Raw genomic sequence first — 23,235 nt, forward strand, 5'->3', positions numbered from 1 at the left:
TGGAGATGGAATAAATACATAACATCACTGGAAGCTTAGTCAAGATTAACCGTTTTGGAGAGGGTGGGCCTCATTCAATCAATTGAAGGCCTCAAGAGCCCAAACTGAGGCCTCTTAGAAAAGGAATTCTGTGATATGACAGAAATAGTACCTGAGCTTCCAGCCTGCCAGCTTGCCCTACAAATTTCACACTCAAGACTCTAACATCCACTCCTGAGTTTCCAACTTGCTGAGCTCCCCTGCATATTTCAGACTTGCCAGCCCCCACAGTTGCATGAACCAATTCCTCAAAATAAATTTCTTTATATATCTCATCTATATCTATCTCTATAGCTGTCTATATTTACATGTCTTACAAATTTCTTAAATGAATCTTATAAATCTCTCTTTCTACTGTAATATATAATATAATGTTTTATATATTGGGAGATACAGAGAGGCATCGCCTATTAATTTTGCTTCTCTGAAGAATTACTGGAGCCCGTTTGTGTTCTGGGGCTCTGACTCAATGCAGGCATCTGTGTCCATCTGTGTATATAATGGGATTCCCGCATTATATATTTCTCGGACCCTATATCTGAGGTATAATGTGCTTTGGTTTCTCTCTGCTCGAATGACTCTGATTTAAGCGTCTTAAGTATTTCTCACTTGGGCTCTGATAGGGCATGTCATGAGTTATCAGAATAAAAATAAGAAAGTCTCCAAAAAGTATTGGGACGAAGGCCCTCCACTATGAAAAGTCCACAAGAGATTCTGCGGGAAGGTCCTCCGAGGGCACGCGCGCAGTCCGTTGGTGGGTGGACAACGCTGACAACGGCCCCCAAGGTCAGTCCCACCCATCCCTGCCAACCGACACTGTCCCTCCAGAAGGCCCTGTCATAAAACCACAAGCCCCACAAACATAGCAATTTTAAGCAGACACCTAGACGAAAGCCTGGAAAACCACCTGAGGTAAAACTGACATGCCAAGAGGCCAGGTCTGCGCCTGCGCCAGCCCAGGGCTCGCCACTCGCACCTGCGCAGTCGTTGCGGGGGGGGGGGGGGGGGGGGGGGGGCGGGGCGCTTCTGCCGAACGCTCCCTGGCGTTGGCTTTTCTCGCGCTGTTAGAGGAAGGTTTCCTGAGAAGTGAGAGTTCTCGCGGGAACTGTGTTCAAAAAGCCCTGGCGCTTACAGGACTACTAGGTAAATGAATGGGAGGGCAACTCTCTGGCAGGCTGAGGTTAGCATCACGGATCTGGACGCCCAGACCTCTCAGCTCTTGCCAGCAGCTGGGGGAAGGAGTGAGGACGACAGAGGTAAAGACTAGTGAGAGTGGAGAGGAGCGGTAGGCGGCGGGGAGCAGGGCATGAGGAAGCCTGGGGCCTGGGTCTTGGCGGAGGCTTTGGCCGGAACGCTTCGATCCCGGAACCCTAAATTCTTATAAGCTGGCTTCCAGTCGGGCCCCAGTCTTCGGTTGGACGTTCTCGCTTCTCTGGGGAACTCTGGCTAAATATGGAAGGCCAGGCGGCTGCTGGGAGCCTCAGACTGATGGCCCCTGGAGGTGCGTTGTCCAGTACGATGGCCCCCTAGCCACTGTGGCAACCCGAATTAAATGTAAATTGTACACTGGATTTTAAAGGTAGTATCCCACAAGAGCTGTATCTCTGGCAATTATTATGATTACGAGTTGAAATGATATTTTGGATGCATTGGGTCAAGTAAAACGTCAAGATGAATTTTGTCCTTTGTTTACTTTTTTAAAACGTTGCTCGAAACTTTTAAATCATGCGTGTCTCCCTGCCCTATTTGTATTCCATCCATTATCATGTTTAATGTTCTCAATAAGCCTGTAAAATGGTCATTACCCTCCTTGTATTGAAGATGATGAAACAAGGCGTTAAGTTACTTGTCCGAATTCGTGCCACCAGTAAGGGATGGAGGTGGAAGGGCCCAGGCAGCTTTGACTTCTAGAGCTTCCTGTGTTCCAATGTTTTTTGTATGCTGTTTTTTTTTGGGGGGGGGCGGGTGGAGCGGTGTACCGGAGATAGAACTCTGGGGCCCTCAACCACTGAGCCACATCCTCAGCCCTGTTTTGTATTTTATTTAGAGATAGGATCTCACTGAATTGCTTAGGGACTCGCCGTTGCTAAGGCTGGCTTTGAACTTGGGATCCTCCTGACTCAGCCTCCCAAGTCACTGGGATTATAGGCGTGAGCCACTGCACATGGCTTGTATGCTGTTTTGAGAGGCCAGACAGAAATGTGAGCACCAGGCTTTGGAAATAGACTCTGGTTCCCATCTCATTTAGCTCCTGAGTGACTGATAACCCTGAGCAAGTTACTTAACCTTTCTGTGCCACATTAAGATTGCATGTTTAAAATGTAAGTTCTTCTACCCTATGAGATCTTTGAGAACATTGCTAAGAAAATGTACATAGAGTACCAAGCAAAATTTATGGCACATATTAGTTTTAGTTCGTCCATGGCTAAAGGATAGGTTAACTCTTTGCAGGTTGATAGATTAATTCTTTTTTCACTCATTAGAGCTCAGCTGAAAAGTCACGTAATCAGGGAACTGTTCCCTCTTGTTATAGGCTTAGATACCACCTTAGTTACAGCTCTCCCTTTTGCACTTATCACACTTGTAACATTATAGTTTAGTTATTTGATTTGATGCCTTTCTACAAATGTACTATAAAATTCAAGAAGACAAAATATTTTCTAGTGTTTGGATCATTATTTTATCCTCAACACTAAGCGCATTGTCTGACATGTAATAAAATTCCAGCAAATTTTTTGAATGAATGAGAACTAATGTTTTGGCTTCCTTGTGTATTCCTTAATGGGAGGCCTTGAGGTTAACCTCATTTTTATTTTGATAGATGGAGATAATAATAATGGCTTAACATGGGCTCATGAAGAGCATTAAATGAGATGATGTATTTGAAGCACTTCTTTTAGCAGGTGGTAAATCCCCAACAAATATAAGTTATTGTTAATAAAGCAACAGTTAGCTGGCTAGCTTCACTGTATATAGGTTTTGAAAAGGTCTTGCATTTTAAAGTAGTCTGCACTGGTTAGTTTATGGTATCTATTTTACCCTATTATAAAACCCTATATCTCCTACCTACTGATTCTCAGTTAAGAACTTTGTTTTCTAATTCAGTGATAAGTGAGGCATTTAAAAGGTCACACTAGGGTTGGGGATGTAGCTCAGTGGTATAGCACTTGCCTAGCATGGGCCAGGCAGGCCCTGGGTTCAATCCCCAATACCCTGCTACCAAAACATAAATGAACAAAAAACCAACTAGGTTTACTTCAATATACTCCCTACTATATCTCCCTAGTTAATCAGTATCTATATTGTATGCTTTGTTTTCATTTTAGAGAAGATATCCATGCTACATTCTCAGTACATTAGACCTCATCCTCTAGTCAAGGACATCACTCTGGCAATTCTCCAGTATCTCCTATGTCATCTTCTGTCATGAATTTATCCTAGGGTATACACACATATTGTTTTGTATCTTTAAAATAGTAAGTAAATTTGTCTCTACTTCCATTCCAGCTACTATCCTATTTGCTTTTTGAAGCAAAACTGTATTTTCTGTCACTTTTTCATCTCCTACCATTCTCTATCATACTCATTTCAAGTGGGCTTTTACCCCATCTTCCCACCAAAATTCTCTTGGGGTCACCAGTGACCTCCATAAATTCAAAATCCAGTGGCCAATTTGACTTAGCAGCAGCGTTTTTCCTTCCAATTCTATTTTCTAATGTATTTAATTATTATGCTGTTACTTATTATTTTCCCCTCTTGGAATGTAAGTTTAATGAATGAGTAACTTTGCCAGTTTTGCGCCATAATGATCTGAAGTGCCCAGAATGACTTTTTTTTTATATGTTACTAATGACATATAGTTTGACTATATGTCATTAGTAACATATAATTTATATAGCATATAAATTATATGTTACTAATGACAGCTCTTGTTTTTCCATATGGTACTGTTCTTGACCACGAGCTCAATACCTAATTATAAAGCAAAGCAAAGAATTAAAAATCTAATAGTAGAAAATAAAACCATGTTATATATAATTATTTGGAGAAATAACTTATCAAAAGTGGAAGTGCTTTTGGAGAAATAATGTTACTTGTTTTAGGTCTTTTTTCTAGTTTCATTTTATCTTATTCTTTAAAGCTTCATGAAGGAGTTTGAACTAATACTTCTCTGTCAATGCCTTCTATGGGGTAGTGAAGCAATTACCATATCTCTATCATGAACTTTACCATACAGTAGGCCCCCTCCTTATTTCTAGTTTCACTTTTCTTAGTGTGGATTACCTCTGGACAACTGTAGTCTAAAAATATTACATAGAAAGTGCCATAAGTAAATAATAAATTTTAAATTGCATGCCATTCTGAATAGTGTGAGGAAATCTAGTGCCATCCTACTTTATCCCACCTGCTCCACCTCACTTCCTCTCCTCACCTAAGCATAGTACAATGAGATATTTTGAGAGAGATCATATTCACATACTTTTATTACAGCATATTATTATAATTGTTATTAGTTATGTTACCAATCTCTAACTTGCCTAATTTAAAATTAAAACTCATCAAGATATGTGTATACATATGTATATATGGAGTTTGGTTCAACTTGTGGTTTCAGCTATCCACCCAGGGTCTTGGAACATCCCCTGCATATAAAATGCAAATGATATCTGATCGTGTGTGGAGCTCAGACACCTGAATGATCTGACTAGTTAAACAGTTGTTCACTTTATGATGTTCTCTGCATCAGAACGTAGTATGTAAGCATGTGTCCTAATACTTTAAAAACCAATATAGACATTACTTTTTTCAGGAAGTGTATTCTGAGCTAGCTTTTACCAGTTACTGTGACTTAATGTAATTGCTGAATTGTGTGTTTATTGTTCCTTTAGACATTGATCCTCCTTGAAGTCAGGCATCATTTTTTATATTTATCTGAGTTTCTCTGTTACCTGGCATATTTGCTGGGTTCTTAGTAAGTATGTGTGGAATAGATGGAAGGTTGAATGCCTAAGACTTTGTTTCTGGTCTTTTGTTACCAAAAGTCCCTTTACTTTTTCGTGTTCTCTCTCAGATGGACTCCAGATTTGAAGGTTGTGCTATCAAACTGTACAAAATAATAAGTAGCTTATTTTCCTAATCGTCAAACAAATGCCTAGTTTTGGGTCAGCATGAGATAAGACATGCTGCTGTGACAGTTGATAATGTAGCCAAAATCAGGGACATTTTAACATAGCCTGATGGTACTCATCATACAAAGTTTTATTCAGATTTTGGAATCCAGAGAATGCCTCCCCAGTTACGTTTTGCATTGCGGGTTACTAGGGCATCAGAGCCCCAGATTGGAAAATGGTTACCTTGCATCTTTTCTAGAGTTGATGCCTGTACTAACTTCAGCCTGAGTGTTTTTGACATTACTGTACTTTCAGAATATACCTTAGGGATTCACTAAAACTGATGAGCTACAAAGTTATTCCAGATTTAACATGTGGTTGTACCTCAGAAAGCAGCAAGTGTATGAAACAGAAATAAGCCAGTTGAAGGTTAGAACTGATTATATGTAATAGTTTTAAGTGATTTTTTTATGTAATTGAATTGTAATTGAATCTATTTTCAGAATTATGAACAAGAAAAATATACTCTTCAGAGAGAAGTTGAGCTCAAGAGTCGCATGTTAGAAAGTTTGAGCTGTGAATGTGAAGCTATTAAGCAACAACAAAAAATGCAGCTAGAACAATTAGAAGAGCAGCTAAGCAGAAGCCATGGACAGGAAGTGAATGAACTAAAAAACAAGGTTTGAATATATGTATGTTTTCAGAGCAAAAATACCCCATGTTGATGCAACCATCTGTTAATGTAAGGTGATAAAGATTTTTCTCAAGTATCACTATGAAAATAGCATAGATCAGTTTTCTGTCATTTTAATGTTGAGAGTAGAAACACTGAGAAACAAAAACTTATAAAATGACTTATAAAAGTGAGAATTGTATCAATATAGCCTTCTAATTACATATAATTTTCCAATTTTGATAACAGCAATTTTTTTATGATCCATTTATTTAGTAACTACTGAGGCATCCTTGGTCATAGTCAAGCAGTCTCCTTTCAGAAAGAGTTGTCCCTTAGCCTTTACTGCAGCTAGTGGTGTGCTTTGTAATTCTGTAGAACAAATCAGTAGTTCCTTATAAATTACTATATATTAGTATTGATACCTTATAATTTATTTTTTGAGGAAAAACATGATCCAGTTCTCAAAATATATTTTTAAGGGAAATCCTATTGTTAATTCCATATTACTGATGAGAAAACCAATGTTTAGGTAGATCAAGCAAATTGGACAAGGTGAGAGCTAGAAATTGTCAGTTGTGAATTCAAGCAAGTTTTCCTCACACCAAATTCTGTGTCACTGAGTGTCTACATAATCTGATGACACATTACATACTAGCTCCACTTCATACATAAACACAAAATAGACAACAGCTGTTCATGAATGCCCATTCCTTTCTAGCATCCCCACCCATCCAGCCTTCAGATTGCTACTTAAGAATCCAGAACTTCACCATGGCTCCTCTTCGTGTGGAATCCAGACTTTTACAAATCCTTTCTTTCAAAACTCGCTTGAATTTTTATTGTCTTCTCAGAAGTCTCTTTCAATTTTTAGATTTTTTTATGTAACATCTTCTAAGATTTTTTCCATGTCTGTGTACAAGCTATACTGCTGCCTTAATTCTTTATTGATTTAGCTCTAAGTGTTTTTCTATTTTTAGTAATGAAATCACATATTTGAGTTGGTTTATTTTTTCCTAATAGACAGTAAAACAAACAAATAATGCTTTTGTGAAATACATAGTCATCCTGCACATTACTGACAAATAGTCTAGCTTGTCTGGAACTAATCTGGTTTTAGACAGTAACGACTGGTAATGATGCATTTTCATTTCTCCTGGTGGGTTTTTTTTTCATGTAGCTTTCATTACATAAACAAATGTAGCAGTATAGGGGATATTTTTTCAGGGCCTGAAGTAAGGACCAACTGCAGAGATGGCTTAGGTAGTAGAGCAAAGAGTATATCAATACAAAATTTTCAGTCTTACTGATGTTCTTAAATCACTTTTGCCAAAAGTTTGGCTTTTTTTTCCCCCCAGTACCTTTCTCTTCTCATGTTGAATTTATCGGCCTGTTGTGGGGATTTGGCCAACAGAATCTTGATGTAGGCTACTGTGGCTCTAGTCCCCACCATCCCCTCTCCCCTAGACTGTTGTGGTAGCCTTCCAATCAGGCGTCTGCTTCTACATGGCTGGTCACAGCATCGTTTACACAGCTACACAGTGCTTCTGGTAGCTTTAATGCATCCAAACCACTTGGATGGCTAGAATGGACTGTTTATAAAACAAGGTGGGTCACTTTTGGAGTGTCCTTGGAAGCTCTACTAGTTTCTTGTACAAGTTTAGATAATTCGGTGATATTTTACAGAAAGAAAATACCTTTTGATTTATAAAATTGTGATTTTTTTTTACTTTAGATAGAAAAACTGAAAGGAGAGTTAGATGAAGCTAGGCTTAGTGAAAAGCAGCTAAAGCACAAAGTAGACCACCAGAAGGAACTCCTGTCTCATAAATCGGAGGAAATACGGATGATGTCTGAGCGAGTCAACGAAAGCATGTCTTCAGAGATGCTGGCTCTTCAGGTCGAGCTGACTGAAATGGAAAGTGTGAAGGTAATTTTTATGGCATGTGTTTTCTTAGATTTTTAAATTTTTCTTTTGCATACATTTTATGTGTTTTTATAATAATTCTAATGAGCTAGTGTGGAGGAAGAAATGTTTTTTTGACCTACTTTTATCTAACTATCCAAAAAATGTTTTATGTAGTTTAGGTGAATTACTTTATTTAAAAAAATAGTATTAGGTGACCTGATTAAATAAGGCAGACAGTACCTTTAGATTAATGAAAGCTCTGAAAGGACATAGACATTTTCTGATCCTAGTTTGTGTCATAATATAAAATGTTAGTACAGTGGAAGTTGAAATTTGTGTGAACATAGATTTTTCATTTCAGACTATGAGTCATTAAAAATTAAAGCCCTGAATTCACAGTCAGAAAGAGCAGTCTCTAGAGCCTTTTGTTTGGTTCCCTGTTGAAAAATTAAGTAATTTTTAAAATTTTAATAGGTATCTGACAACTTTGACAGGTTTTTGTAGTTTTAATTTGAATGTGAACCACTACAGATAAGTTAGCTGAGCAACTGCTAAATTAAAGCATTTTCAAGAGAATTTTGTCTTTCAATTTCTGTTGAATAGAATGCTCTCAAGGAAGAAGTGAATGAACTACAGTACAGACAGGAACAACTAGAACGTCTTAGTACTAACTTAATGTGCCAGGTAGACCGACTTAAAGAAGAAAAAGAAGAGTGGGAGAAAGAAGCAGTTTTATACTATAATGCCTTAGAGGTATTATGATTACAGTAGTATTGTTTCCAGTTTTTAAATTGTTTTCATGCTAATTTAATCTCTGCTAGCTAAATTATTTTCTTTTGAATTTAGAAAGCTCATGTAGCAAATCAAGATCTGCAGGTGCAATTGGGCCAGGCCCTCCAGCAAGCCTTGGATCCCAATAGTAAGGGCAACTCTTTGTTTGCAGAGGTACTTACAAGTATTCTAATAATTGAATTGGGTAAACTATTATTTCATTTAGTACAAGAACAATTAAACATATCAATGTTTTCCAGGTAGAAGATCGAAGGACGGCAATGGAACGCCAGCTTATCGGTATGAAAGTCAAGTATCAGTCACTAAAGAAGCAAAATGCATTTAATAGAGAACAGATGCAAAGAATGAAGGTGTGGAATTACCGCTCTTAAATGTTTGTTAAAACTACTTCATATTAGCATTATATAGATAAATATATCACAAAATCCATCTTTTCCTTCAAGGGGTATACTTTTATATTTTTTTCTAGAACTGAATGATTTTTTAAAAAATTAGAAATTCCAGGTAGATCATAAGATACTTTTATGTTTTCAAAAAGTTAATCTTGGAAAAACATTAATGTGTTTAACAACTACTAATTGTTTATTTTAATGATCATTCACTAACCTTGCCAGGGAGGTTTAAATCTTTATAGAATAGGGAAAAGGAATTTAAAAGTGTTTGTTTCTTACTTATTCTGAGTCTTTCTGGGTTCCCGCATCAAATGAGACTAGCTTTTGCCATTTCTCACTTCTCATGAAGGCTTATTTTAGATGGAAATTTGAACTATTTAGGGTTCTCTTTTCTTGCAGCTCCTCAAAGCATATAATTAACCCCTTTAATTTTAAGGGTTTTGTTGGTTGTTGCTGCACACAAATAAGAAGTAACAGAAAACCTTATGGCAATTAGAAAGATTCCAAGATTATAGCAGTCCTTGGAATTCCAATGTATGGTCTGTTCTGCCTGATGTTCCTAAGGTGGTGTTTGGAAGAAAGTTTAGATTTTTTTTTTTCAAGATGTCAGTATTACCAGAGAACTGAGAAAGGTCACTGATTGAACTTGGAATTAGATGGACTGGATTGAAGCATAATTGTCATTTGCTAGTTGTGTTACCTTGGACATATATTCTGAGAGCATCTAAAAGGCATACCTCATTTACAAAGTAGAGGTGATAGAACTTGCCTCTCAGAACTGTCTTGGGGTTAAAGTGTAGAAAAATACTCATATGGTACTTCCCATTCTTATCATTGTGAATATCATGTTTGTGACTGAGCTGCTTAACAATTTCCCCTACTTAAGTAAAGCTAATGGAGAATTTTGAGAAATCGCTTTAACAGGAGTTAGTATAGGTGGTGAATAGCAGGCCACATTTATCCAGGCTTACTTACCAGTTAAATGACACCCTCTGGACCACAGTCATGCTGTTCAATTTTGTATCACAAACTAGGTAAAACTATATTAAAGACTTCAGATATCATTAAAAAGTAGAAGTACTCCAAAGTTATGTCTACAACAAAACTAATTGATGTATATTTTCCAAATATTAGACTAGAAATAACTAATTAGTTTTCAAAACAAGTTCTAAATAGTATTAGTACAAAATACAAATTGTTCCAGATATATGCTTATCAGAATATCTCAATTTTGTTGTGGTGGGGGGATTCTAGTTACAGATTGCTACATTGCTACAAATGAAAGGATCTCAAACTGAATTTGAGCAGCAGGAATGGTTGTTTTCCATGTTAGAGCAGAAGAGCGGTGAAATAAAACATCTTTTAGGTGAAATTAGAAATCTGGAGAAATTTAAGGTATGTATAATATCTTGAAAAGATGTGGCTGGATTTTTATTTGAATATTTTAAATTTTCAGTTTAAATAGGTTTCTCATCGTATAATTGACTTTCAGTTTCAGTACATATTGACCCAATATTTAAATTATTTTTTTCTTGTCTCTGCTTTTCAGTATTATTGACCATGCTTCTTTTACTAAAGCAAAGACAAACCAATCTATTCTATTTTTGTTGTTATTATCTGGTTATTGTTTGTAAGTACCTATATCTTTAGTGTACAACTCAGTGAGTTTTAACATATATATGTTTATATACGCACACACACACACACATTTATATCTGTATATGTATATTCTTACAATTACTATCAGATTACATAAAATATTCCTAGCACTCCAGAAAAGCCCCATTGAAATGAAGTGCTCCCACCTCCTAACTTTGTGTCAACATTATGTGAACATTCTGTTGAACTTCATATAAATTGAATCATGTAATATATATACCCTTGTTTCTGTCTTCTGCTCAGTGTTATGTCAGTGAGATTTCTTGCCTGAATGTCATCAGTAATTATTTTTTAGTGCTATCTGTTCCATTAATTTTAGAGCTTTGTCAATTCAACATTGTATATCCACTGGAATTTATGGATGTCTTTAATAAATTCTAATAAATTTATTTTATTTTTCACTTCTAGGAAAGTGAAAGTACTTCTACATGCCTTTGACTCAGAGCTCCCTATTTCTTATTTGTACGCTTGATTTATAACTTTTTCTGTTTTTATATGTTTTTTCTTAAATTTTGAGACTGAGTTCCAAACTAGACGTCCTTTTACCCCTAAGCACCATGATGTTATTGGAGATATAAGCAAATGGTCAAAATTACAAATTAACATTGATATGCATTGAACCATGCTAGTAACCAAGCTACTTTTTACATTTTGCCAGTTATCATTGATACCCTGTTATGGTTTAGATATGAGATGTCCTTCAAAAGCTATTGTGTTAGTGCAAGAATTTTTAGAGGAGAAATGTTTGGATTATGAGAGCTTTAACCTGATCTGTGGATTGATCCACTTAAATGGATTAACTGAGTAGTAACTTTAGGCAGGTAGAGTGTGACTAGAGGAGTTAAGTTACTGGAGGAGTGACTGGAATTTTGTCCCTGGTGAGCAGAGAGCTCTCTCTCTCTGCTTCCTGATTACCATTTTCTAAGCTACTTTCCTCCCCCACACCCTTTCACTATGATATTCTACCTCACCTTGGGCCCAGAGCAATAGAGTGGATTGAGACCTGAAACCATGAACCCCAAGTAAACTTCTCCTTACATTGTTCTTGTTAGATCTTTAGGTCACCGAGACAAAAAAAAAAAAAAAAAAAAAAGCTGATGAAAACATACCCTAAGCAAATTTTAAAAGAAAAAAAAAATCTCTTGTTTTCAATTCTAGGGCCTAATCCAAGGTTGCATGTTTTACCATGAAGTCTCTTCAGTCTTCCTTAATCTGGAACAGTTTCTCTTTCTTTATTTTGACATTTTTGAAGAAAAATTTGTTTATATGACTTTATCTCTGTTTCTTCTAAAAACTATTAAAAGTATTATAATTTTAGCTAAATTTGCAGTGTGTCACTTGGCAGGTATAGGTAGTCTATCTCTGGGGCTTTGTGCTATACTTTGAAAATTGTGACCTTAAATTAGGAGGATTTTAAAAAGTGCAATCTCTGAAATTCTTTGCAAGTTTTTAAACATCTGCTTTTTTTTCCAGTAAAGAAAATATTCAAAGAGTGAATCAGAATATTTAAAGCGTGGATACCAAAAATAACCTCAAGAATCTCCTCTCTTTTTTCATATTTTTCCATTGTATAGCTTTGTCATACCAGAATTCAACCCCAAAAGCATTTGCTTCTCTCATTCTAAAAGCCAGGAGAGTGAAATCCTAAGACAGGTATAGTTGGGACTCAGAGATATGAGTGCGAGTTAGATCTGGATTCAGAATCTAGCTCTTGATTTACTTGCTGGTAGTACCTTGAGCCACTTTTCTTACCTTAGGAAGGACTAGTGGTTCTTGTACCTACTGCACTCAGGTAAGTGGGTGGATCTTTGAAGAGTATTTGTCAAAGGATGAGAGATTAACATGTGGCTGCTGCCACTGTTAATAAGCATACAGTAACCTAATTTGTTATGTAAGTAATAAGAATTTTTGCTTTCTTTAGAATTTATATGAAAGTATGGATTTAAAACCTTCAGGCAACTCTGGTGCTCTGGAAGATAACACCTATTATACAGATTTACTTCAGCTAAAGCTTGAGAACTTAAAGTAGGTGTCTGGGTTGGCAGATGGAAGATAAAGACTTTTTATTTATTTTAATAGATGGTATTCAAATAATAACAAATTTTTAAGTTCAAATTGCCAAAAGAAATTTCCATAGAAAAGAAAGTCAATAACATGTCTTTGTGTAATACATGAGTTTTATGCAAGATTTAATAATTACTAATTACTGAAGAATACTTTCAGTAAATAATTTGTGTTTAGCTTTTTAGATGGGTAAGTAAAAAGGACTTTCATGTAGAAAATATTCTTATAATCCAAATTTCTCAAGAATAAGTATCTCATAACTTAAAGGGAATTTATGCATGAATCACCTTGGAATAATGTATGAATTTTGGCAGCGGGGGATGCTATTGTTAAACTTTAATTATTTGTTGTTTCTTTGTTACTAGAAATCCCAAAGAAATATATTTTTAACCAAGTGTTCAAATATAAAATTAAAGATTCATCCCACTAAGTTATTCACAAAATTATATATTAACATTCCTTGGTTCTTCTTTTCTGTTACTGTAGCAAAGAAAATAAAAGCAGCAAAAGTGAATTGTCCATACAGCGGAGGAAAGCATTGTTTGAGAGCCAGCTGGCCCTGGATATCGAGCGAAAACTTTTGCAAATGAAAGATGCCTTCAGCTTGCAGAAAGTGAAAATATGAAACTGAGAGCTAAGCTAGATGAATTAAAGCTGAAGTATGAACCTGAAGGTATGCAAGTTTCGTATGTTTTTGTCTTTTAAGTCCTAAGTAGCACTGAGAAAGTGTATCAACATTTTTTTCAAACTATAGCTTTTAGCAAATCTCATTACAAACCAATTTTGTGGTTATCAATCTGTAGTTAATAAGGGAAATTTACAGCTGAAAAATTCAAAGGGAACTAGGTATGCATGAATGTGATATGTGGCTTTTTTGGATGTCTAGGCTTCATCATACTGTCACTTGAGGCTTATCCACTTAAAATCGTAGCATATTGTCATACCGAAAAGTTAAATAAGCAGCTAATGTTGGAAGTTATGCTAATTCAGATTATTTATAGAAGATCTAAACACAGTTTAGGTTTAAGTGCTTGTGATTATTCTTCCGCCGATGAAAGTCTAGGAGGCATTGCAGGATTCAGACTCCTTTTGTGTTTGTCTGCCAGTATCCCATTGAGCAGAGTTGATTTATGTGGCCTTGCTGTCACAGCAAGGCAAGATTGAGAAAATTCAATCTTGATTCTCAGGGGCCATGTTCCAACTAAATATTGGGAATTCTATATTTTTTATTGACATATAATAATTGGACATTTATTATGTTTCTATTTATATATACATTGTGTAATGATTAAATGAAGGTAATTAGCATGTGATCACCTTAAATATTCATTTTTCATTGAGAACACTCAACTTCTACAAAATCAACCTGGTTTGGATTCCACAGATGAATAGGAACGTGTAGTGTTTCCCTTTTTGTGCCTGACTTATTTCATTTAACACAAGATCCTTAGGTCATTCAAGTTGTCACAAATGACAGGATTTCATACCTTTTTTATGAATGCATAGTATTCCATTACTTATACATATCACATTTTCTATCTCCATTTATGGGAGTTCAGATATCTGGAAAAACACACACACACACAAACACCTAGTATTGGGATTGCTGGGTCACATGTTAATTCTATTTTTAATTTTTGAGAAACTTCCATACTATTTTCCATAATGACTACTAATTTATAGACCCACTCATAGTATATGAGAGTTCTCCTTTCTCCATATCCTCACCAGAATTTCTTTTTTTTTCTTTTGGATAATAGTTATTCTAACTTGGGTGAAGTAGTTTCTCATTGTGGTTTTAATTTGCATTTTTCCTGATGTTTAGTGATTTAGTGGTGTTGAGAATTTTTTTGTAAACCTCTGTATTCTTTAGAAAAATGTCTGTTCAGGTCTTTTGCCCATATTTAAAATCAGATTATATGAAGGGTTTTTGCTATTGAGTTCTTTTAGTTCCTTATAGATACTACATAGTAATGCTTTGTCAGCTGTATAATTTGCAAGCAGTTTCTTCTATTCTGTAGTTTTTCTTCACTTTGTTGATTGTTTTCCTTGCTATAGAAACTTTTAGTTTGATATTATCCGGTTTGCTTATTTTTGCTTTTGTTTCTCTTGCTTTTGAGGGATTGTCTAAAAAAACATTTGCCCAGACCGAGGTCATGTAGCATTTCCCTATGTTTTCTTCAAGTAATTTTGTAGTTTTTAGTTGATTTTTGTATATGATAAGAGAGAAGTCTGGCACAAAAAGACAAACACTACACGATCCTATTCATCTGTGAAATTTAAAAAAGGTTGATTTTGTAGAAGTTGAGAATGTTCTCAATGAAGAAATAATGAATATTCATGGTTCTACATGTGGAGATCCAGTTTTCTCAGCACCATTTATTAAAGGACTGTCCTTTCCCCAGTATGTGTTCTGAGCTCCATTGCTCTCTTCACTGTTTTTGTGCCCGTACCATGCTATTTTGGTCAGTTTAGCACTGTAGTATATTTTGAAGTCAGGTACTAGGATTGTTCCAGTTTTGTTCTTTCTGCTCTTTGACTATTTGAAATTTTATTGTTTAAGACAGGTTAGGATTATTTTTTTCTTATTCTGTAAAGAAAATTATGGAATTTTGATGAGGATTGCATTGAATTTGTAGATTGCTTTGGGTAGAATGAATATTTTAACAATATTAATTCTTCTAGTTCATGAATATGAGATATCTTGCCATGTTTTTCTGTCTTTTCAATTTTCACCAGTGTTTTATGGTTTTCACTGTAGAGCTCATTCATCTCCTTGATTAAATTTTTTCCTAGATATTTTATTTCACTTTTTTAAAAAAACCATAGCTTTTATAAATGGGATTACTTTCCTTATTTCTTTTTCAGATAATTTGCTATTTTTGAATGGAAACACTACTGACTTTTATATATTGGCTTTAGTATCTTATATCCTTACTGTATTTATTAGTTCTAATAGTTTTTAAGTAGAGTATTCAGAATTTTCTGTAAAAGATTGTATTATCTGAAAACAGGGATGGTTTCCTTTACAATTCGGCTGCCTATTATTTCTTCCTTTTATCTAATTTCTCTGGCTAGGACTTCAAGTTCTGTGTTGAGTCATAACAGTGAATGCTGGTGGCATCCTTGTCTTGTTCCAGATCCTAAAGGAAACACTTTGATTTTGACCCTGTTGAGTATGATATCTGTGGGTTTATCATCTATGGCCTTTAATATACTGAGATGTGTTCCTTCTATGCCTAATTTATTTAGAGTTTTTATCAAAAAAGGATGTTAAGTTTTATCAATTTTTTTTCTATTGAAATGGTCCTATGGTGTTTGCCCTTTTGTCTGAAATGTGATATATCAGCTTGTTGATTTGTGTTTTAAGCCATTCTTTGATCCTAGGGTGAATTCCATTTGATCGTGGTATTTAATTATTTTGATATGCTGTTGCCTTCTGCTCTCCAGAATTTTTTTTTTCAGGTTTTCCAATTAGTTTGTATTTACTAGTTCTTAAAGTTCTTTGTTTCTGTGAGGTCAGTTAAGGTTTCCTTTTTCACCCCTGATTTTTTAAAATTTATTTGAGTTTTTTTTTTTTTTTTGGTCTGGCTAAAGATTTATTCATTTTGTTTATCTTTTCAAAAACCAATTATTCATTTATCTTTTATTTTCTTTTTTTCCTCTATTTTGGTTATTTGTGCTCTGATCCTTACCATTTCTTCCTTCTACTAATTTTGGTCTTATTTTTTTTCTTATTTTTTTCTAGTTTATTGAGATGAGACATTGAGATCTTCCTTCTTTTTTAAAAAAAAAATTTAAATTGTTTTTGAACCTTTATTTTGTTTATATGCAGGGCTGAGGATTGAACCCAGTGCATCTTACGTTCTAGGCAAGCACTCCACCACTAAGCTGTTCTCTTCCTTCTTTTTTTGAAGTAGGAGTTTATTGCTATAAACTTCCTTCTTAGAATTGCTTCTCTGAAAGCATAAAGTTCTGGCATATTTGGTATATTTTCATTTTTACTTGTGAAAAGAAATATTTAAATTTATCTTTTAATTTCCTCATTGACTTATTGGTTACTTCTAAGTATGTTTAATTTTTACATCTTTGTACAGTTTCTGATGTTCTCTTTTGTGGCCTGATATGATACCCTTGAGAACATTTCATGTGCAGTTGAGAGGAATGTGCTGCAGCTGGTGCATGGAAAGGTCTGTAACTTCTGTTAGCTCCATTTGGTCTAGAGTACAGTTTAAATCTGATGTTTCTCTGCTGGTTTTCTGGCTAGATGCTCTTCCATTGCTAGAAGTGGGCTGTTAAAGTACCTTATCACCACAAAAAAATTGCTGCCTATCGATCTACATTTAATAATGCTTGCTTTATGTATTTAGACATATTTACAATTGTTGTATACTCTTTTTTTGTTCTGTAATGGCCTTGTCTCCTTAGTTTTTGACTTGAAGCATATTTTATTTACGTATAACCACTCCTACTCTCTTTTGGTTTCCATTTGAATGGAATATCTTTTTCCATTTGTTTACTCTCTATCTATTCCTTACAAGTGAGTGTCTTGTAGGCAGCAGAGTCAGATTTGGGTACTCTCATGTAATTACTTGTTTTCTGGTTGTTTTGTACATCTTTGTTCTTATCTTCCTGTCTTCCTTTGTTAAGTGATTTTTTTTTTCCTATCAGCATGTTTTGATCCCATGGTTCTTATTTTCAGTGTATCTATTTAAGGTTTTTGCTCTGTGATTACCATGAGGCTTTCACAGAACATCTTATAATTACAACAGGTTATTTTGAGCTGCAACAACTTAATTTCAAAAGCAAAAAAGAAAAAAAGCCTTCTACTCTTCAACTCCATTTCTCTCCCATATTTTGAGTTTTTGATGTTAAAATTTACATCTTTTTATATTACATATCCCTTAGCAGATTACTGTATTTGTATTAGTTTTGTCCTTTAGGCTTCTTACTAAGGATATAAATGGTTTACATTCCCTAGTTCCGTGTTATTTTGGATGTATCTGAATGCTCACTTTTACCTGTGGGTTTTTATACCTTCAGATGTTTTCATATTAGACATTCTCATCTTTTTTTTTTCTCTTTGCATTTGAAGAACTCCCTTCAGCCTTTCTTGTAAGATAGTCTGTTGCCATGAGTGCATTCAGGTTTTGTCTGGGAAGGTCTGTCTTCCCTTTACTTCTGAAGAAGCTTTGGTGGGTACATTATTCTTGGTTGGCAGATGTTTTTCCTTCAGCAGTTTGGATATCATCTCATTCCCTTATGTCCTTTGGGTTTTTGCTGAGAAGTCCACCAGTCATATTAGAATTCCCTTCTGTGTCACTTTCTTCTTTCTTTCCTCTTGCTGCTTTCATAGTCCTCTTTGTCTTTGACCTTTGAGAGTTATTTGGGTTGAATCTGATTGGCAACCTTTGATTATCCTGTAATTGGGTGTTTGTATCTTAGATTTGGAAAGTTTTCTGTTATATTTTTGGATAAACTTAATTCTAACCTTTTGTCATTCTCTAGATCCTCTTGGACACCAATGACATAGATTTGCTGTTTTAATGGTGTCCCAGAGATCTCATGAATTTTCTTCATTCCTTCTCATTCTTTTTTCTCCTCTGTTTTCAAATAGCCTGTTATCAAGCTCACCAATTCTTTCCTCTTCTTGATCAGTTCTGCTATTAATGCTCACCAGTGGCTTTTTTATTTCATATTTATCAGCTCCAGAATTTGATTTTTTAAAATTATTTCAATCTGTTAAATGTCTCCTTATAAATTTTTCTTAATTGGTCCTCTGTTTTCTTGAAGTTTCTTGAGATTTTTTTTTTAAACCAGATATTTTAAATTCTTTGTCTGCCAAATCATGCATATGAATGTCTTTTGGGTTTATCTTTGGCAATATGTTTTGTCCACTTGGTAAGGACATCTTTCCTTGGCTCTTCTTAATCCTTGTAACATATATCTTTGTCTCTGCATTGATGAATTAGGTATCTCTTCCTTTTTTTTTCCCAATCTGGACTTGTTTATGACTATTCTACTCCAGTAGGCTTGTTTAGACATTTTTAGCAGACTGCCTATGGTATTCCATTTCAGCATTAGAGGGCACCCTGAGCTCAGGTTAGATGCAGGTTTTTTGACAACTCTGCTGCTGATGCAGTTTCCAACCTGGATGGACCCATGGGAGATTCATGGAGTACACTCAAGGCATGTGGGAGAGCCAGTCAGGCTCTTGAGTCCAGAGGATCTATGAACCCCGCCTCCAGCAGTAAACATTTCTAAACATTCTGTCTGCTAGCATGTCTCCTCTGGCAGGGATGGAGGGCCAGTGCCAAGTTCTGTGTGCTAGTTCGAGCCCTACTTCTTTCTCCTTCCTTCTAGCTGGTCTCAGGAGCATCCCATGGAGTATTCTCAGTGCTTGCTGTGAGCCCATGCAGTGAGACTCCCACAGAGGGACTCTGGTGGTGAGGAAGTCAAATATCTATTTTTCTTGCTTACTTTTTTCAGTGTATACACTGAGTTCTGGGGGCTTTCTGCAGGTGGTACCATGAAAGCTTGGGGACAAAGTGTTGCAGTAACAGGGAACCTTTCCCCTTGTGGGCTTCACAGTCTAACTTACCTTTTCTAGTTTTCTTAGTTCTTGTGAATGTATTTTTGTGGCATATAGTTATTTAGCTTGGTCGTTCTGTAGGGGATTTATCACTGGAGATTTCTACCCGACCTCTTCTCTTACAGTTCTAGCCTTTAAGGAAAAATGTTTGGACAGTTATTAGAGCAAGTCACATCACCAAGAAAAAATAGCTCAGTACACCCTCTGCCTCTTGTATACTACAAAAAATGAACTTTACTATGTATAAATTTTAAAATAAAAGGGAAAATGTAAAGAAGTCCATGAATGTGATGTTCCTAACTCCCTCCCCTCCCCAAAAGGTATTGTCAACATGTTTTAGGTTAAGGACTCTCAAGGGTTTCTGCCCCCGCCCTGTTGACAGGCTGAACTCTGTTCATTGTGGTCAATAGTGGGGAAAATGTAAACAATGAGAAGTTTTTTATATTGTTTTAAAAGACTTCTCTTTCTTTTGTCCTTTTTCTCTTCCCTGATCTTAGTAAGCTCCTGTGAGTAAAAATTACCCATTAGGAATTTCAGGGGTAGTGTGCTGAACTGAACACAGCAAAGGGACAGGAGGATGGTTAGTAAATCCAGATGATCTGGGTTTCAGAGGAGCAGCAAGGGATATCCAATATTTAGAGTTTGACCTGTTCTTTTCATTTAATCCTTGTAACAGACAAAGCAAAGTAAGTATTTTTAATCCGCATTTTGCAGATTTAGAAACCTTAAAATGTAGGATGATTAAATACTTTCCTAAGGTCATCCAGCTGCCAAGTGTCAGACTTGACCCTAAACTCCCTGACTGTTTGCCACTGCATCTTTATCTCCATGGCACCAAGGTCACCCTTAGGAACCATCTCCCCTTAGAATTTTTTATCAAAATACCACAAGAGAACATTTTATTCATTCCTAGAATTCCTGTATTGAGTTCCCAAGGAAAAATTTATGCTCAAAATAATCTATAAAAGCTTTTATTAATGCAGTCTATGAAAAAGGAAGAAAAACAAATAGATTTCAGTGAGGTGATGAGTGGATTTTGAAAGAATAAAGGAAAAGACTTTATGTATAACCGCTCTCCCTTGGTCTGTCTTTTGTTTATTGACTGGATTTTTCTAATGGTTTTCATTCTCAGAGAAAATCGAAGTTCCTATACTCAAAAAGAGATGGGAGGTGCTACCTCTGGATGTGACCCCTGCTGAAGACGAATGTGCCAGTGGTGCTGCCGGGGAAGGAACTTCTAGATTCCCACCTCACAAGGAGACACAGTCCTGTCCTAACCCTTCAGAAGGTGACTTGCAGTTAGAAAAGTCAGTATCTGCAAACACTCCCACTGCCCCTCTCTCTCCTCACAAAAATCTGCCCATGGATGTGCAGCAGCCAAAGAAGGAGAAAAAATGTGTGAAGCTTGCTCAAGCCTTAAGTGAAAGAAGTGAGAACATGCCCGGCTCTCTCAGGTCAGTGTCCTCTTTTCAAGTCAGCCAGCAGCCCTCCCTTTCTCTCCCTTCTCGCTGCATGAGCTATGCTCTTTGTCTCTTTATCTGTCTTCTCAATATTGCATGCAGTCTAATCCCCCAGTTTCATCTGCCTGCCTTCAACTTCTCTAAAACTTTGAGAAAGACAAAAATGATTGCAAAGGGAAAGGACTCCTGAAGAAGGGAGTCATTAGAAAGCCACACATCTCTCTTGTTGGTTTGAATAAATGTGCTATTACTTTTCTCCTGGTAAAGGAGTAGCCATGAAGGAACAATCAACTTACCTTCTCAAAGGTTTTACAGTAATCTGAAGACAGTTTAGTTAAGAAAATGTAGGTGAAGTTTTCTATGGCTTTTGATGATGTTTATACCAGTCCTTCAGACATTACTTTTAATTATTTTGACATTTTAAAATATCCAAGGTAATTTGTTTCCATTTTTTCTAAAACATCAAAGCCTCCAATTTCTGCATAATTGAATTTGTGACTTAAAAGAGAAAGTGTCAGATATGTGTATCTGAAGGACCAGTTGAAGGGCCTTGTCCTTTAAAAGGAATAGAAGTGAGAAGGTAAGAGCAAGTGAACAGAGGGAAGAGGATGTAACTGGCTGCAGCTGGAGTTCTGGACATGCACAGCAGGATCTGGGTAGGATAAACAGAAGTGAGTGAGGGAAATGGAGGGGAAATCAAGATGAAGGTTGTGTAATGCAATGGCAGGTATATTAAAAATAAATACTTTTAGACATGTAAAATTCAAACTTGTTTCTGTGAAAGTAGCCAGCTTGGGTTGTCTCCAATGAAGTGAGGTTTTTAAGGTGCTACTAGGGCTACTTTGTTCTTAGAAAGAAGGGAACAGAGTCAGGCATTTTCTGTGTGCATTTGATCGAAAAAGTAAAACAGTCCATCGTATGTAAAAGAACTTCCTTGTATGTTTTATCTGATTTTTCTTTAAATTTTCAGTGCTTCTAAATGTACTCAATAATGATAAAACTCAAGCTGCTATTGTTATTGTAAGGAAAACTAATTAATTATTTCCTTCCTTGAGTTTTTTTATAATGTTGTAAGTCACATAAAATAAGAGCTTGATATTCTTGAGGAAATGACAAATGGATGCTACCTGACAGTACCCATAGTGCTAACTGTTCTGAGGCGAGTTCTGCAGGCCGTGCATGTGTGTGTGTTGCTCACTGTGGGAGTGTGCATATGGCCAGTGCGGGTTTGCGTGGCTCACGGTGTGGGTGTGTGTGTGGCCTGTATGGTCTTCCAGAGGTGGATTTCCAGAACCGATCAGTGCATATCTTGCCAGCTATGTTGCCTTCATTTCTTCTTCTGCCCTTTTGTGCTTGAAAAAAATATTGCTTCAATGTATCTAATTAAATTGTTTGACTCAAATTGCATATTGGAAACTATTTGCCTTGCTAGTTAAACAAAAACAAATAAAATACCACAAAACACTTTATTTTTATTTATTTATTTTTGTGTGTGTGTGTGTGTGAGTCCATCTGCTCACTGCAGACATTTCCAACCTTGTGTCTTGCATGCTTAACTTAGATACACAATCTGAAGATGATTTTATAACAAGTGGCTTTTATTTGAAACTTCACTGTTGCATGCTTTATAAATTTAATTGATGCGCTTCTTTAAAGTGTTCGCAGGCCTATTTTATTATCTCCCCACTGTTTATATTTTTCTTTAACTATTCTCCTAGTTGAAACTCAGTTTGAGTGTGTTTTCATTGTCTGAGACAGACATCTGTGCAGCCAGGATCCCATGGTGTTTTCATCTTGTGCATGGGCCTTTTGTGTGTCATGTTATCTTTAAAATACTGCTCCAGCATTTCAATTTTTGTGTTATGTGTACTTATCATGATAGATATCTCATCAGATTTAATTATTTAATCTAGGCCTTAACAGGCCTTTTTTATCAACCTTAACATATTTACTAGACATTTAAAAATCAAGTCTATTGATAAGAATAATTCCTTTCAAGAGTCATTTAGTATTTTAATGGTACTGGAGTCGACTATTTTTTTTCTTATTAAAAAAATAGCACCATTCCTCCTTAGAGGCTCAATATATTACGGGTTTGTTTCTCTATTTTTTTCCTTAACTACATTTGAATTCAAAGTGGATGCTTTAATACCTGTAGGTTAGCCGCTGAGTCAATGCTTCAAACAGACGTTAATGAAAGGAAAGAACCTGCAAGCAAATTGGAAAAAGAACCTTGTAAGAAATCACACCCTATTGTATATGTGTTCTCCAAATCCACTCCGGAGACCCAGTGTCCTCAGCAGTAAGGACTTCTCTCTGATCAGAGGGAGGTACTACTTGCCCTGAGGTTACTGAGGAGTTTAGTTAAGAGCCAGAGTGGTACCAGAGTTCCAAATACTCATGTCTCCTCATTGTATCAAGAGCCGGCATTTCCATGCTTCTCAACCAGGCTTTCAATTTTGATTGTGATCCTAAGGAGAGTTTCTTAAGTGATGACCCTTCATGGATCTTCTGTGATTCACACTGAATAAACTGTTAACGGAA

General features: G+C 36.0%; 1 pseudogene across 1 annotated transcript; it reads left to right on the top strand.

The window, feature by feature from the left end:
- The first annotated feature begins 1,160 nt into the window (after positions 1-1,160).
- On the top strand, positions 1,161-23,235 carry LOC144372686 (protein Spindly-like; annotated as a pseudogene). The gene is made up of 11 exons (XR_013432614.1): positions 1,161-1,295; positions 5,654-5,830; positions 7,559-7,753; positions 8,336-8,485; positions 8,579-8,677; positions 8,764-8,874; positions 10,171-10,311; positions 12,497-12,600; positions 13,126-13,312; positions 20,364-20,685; positions 22,850-23,235. The product of XR_013432614.1 is annotated as a protein Spindly-like (transcript).

Source organism: Ictidomys tridecemlineatus, unplaced genomic scaffold (assembly GCF_052094955.1).
Source record: "Ictidomys tridecemlineatus isolate mIctTri1 unplaced genomic scaffold, mIctTri1.hap1 Scaffold_145, whole genome shotgun sequence".
Lineage (NCBI taxonomy): Eukaryota > Metazoa > Chordata > Mammalia > Rodentia > Sciuridae > Ictidomys > Ictidomys tridecemlineatus.